The following is a 1,084-nucleotide window of genomic DNA, read 5'->3' as shown; positions in this document are numbered from 1 at the left end:
TCATGTAAATGGAATTGTTCGACATGTGGTCCTCCATGACTGGCTTCTTTCAGTCTTTTAGAATTGTGTTTTTCAAGGTTCATCTATGGTGCGGTAATTTTATTCTTGGGAATCCATTACATGGCAATACAAGCATTTGTGCCTCAGGACAGATGTACAAGAACGCTTATTGTAGAAGTTTTCATAACCGTTAAAAAAGACAAATTGGAAATGCTGCAGACACTCATGAACAGGAATAGAATACACACACCGTGGAATATTATGCGACAGCCACAGAAGGATGCATGGGCGCCAGGCCAGTTGTATCGGAGGGAATTGCTTAAGTGAGAAAAAGGAAGATACAAAAGAATACATATTATATTCTAACCCACTTTTCGATATGCAAATTAATTCTAAAAATACTCTCAATTTATGCTTTATGACTGAATCTGAGAAGACCTAAACTGAGTTCAAAGATGGCAGAAGAATTCATGTTGATGTGTGGCAGAAACCAACACACCATAAAGCAATTAACCTCCAACTGGGGCTTCCCTAGTGACTCAGACAGTAAAGAAGTGAAGTGAAGTAAAGTGAAAGTCACTCAGTTGTGTCTGACTCTGTGATCCCACGGACTATACAGTCCATGGAATTCTCCAGGCCAGAATACTGGAGTGGGTAGCCTTTCCCTTCTCCAGGGGATTTTCTCAACCCAGGGATCGAACGCAAGTCTCCTGCATTGCAGGCGGATTCTTTACCAGCTGAGCCACAAGGGAAGTCCAGACAGTAAAGAATCTGCCCACAGTGCCGGAGCCCAGGGCTCAATCCCTGGGTTGGGAAGATCCCCTGGAGAAGGGCATGGCAACCCACTCCAGTATTCTTGCCTGGAGAATCCCACGGACAGAGGAGCCTGGCGGGCTACAGTCCATGGGGTCTCAAAGAGTTGGAAACGATTGAGCGACCAAGACTTTCACTTTCAAAAAAAATAAATAAATAATAACGATAATAAAGATGGCAGAATGAAACCCTTGAATACTCTTAGTCCTAGTCACAAGCTCCACTGAGCCTACAAAGTATATGAGAACAGCCCAGACAGAGGGGACATCTG

This window comes from Bison bison, unplaced genomic scaffold, assembly GCF_000754665.1.
Source record: "Bison bison bison isolate TAMUID 2011002044 unplaced genomic scaffold, Bison_UMD1.0 scf7180017864491, whole genome shotgun sequence".
Classification (NCBI taxonomy): Eukaryota; Metazoa; Chordata; class Mammalia; order Artiodactyla; family Bovidae; genus Bison; species Bison bison.
The sequence above is the reverse complement of the archived record's forward strand: the minus strand, read 5'-3'. Positions refer to the sequence as shown.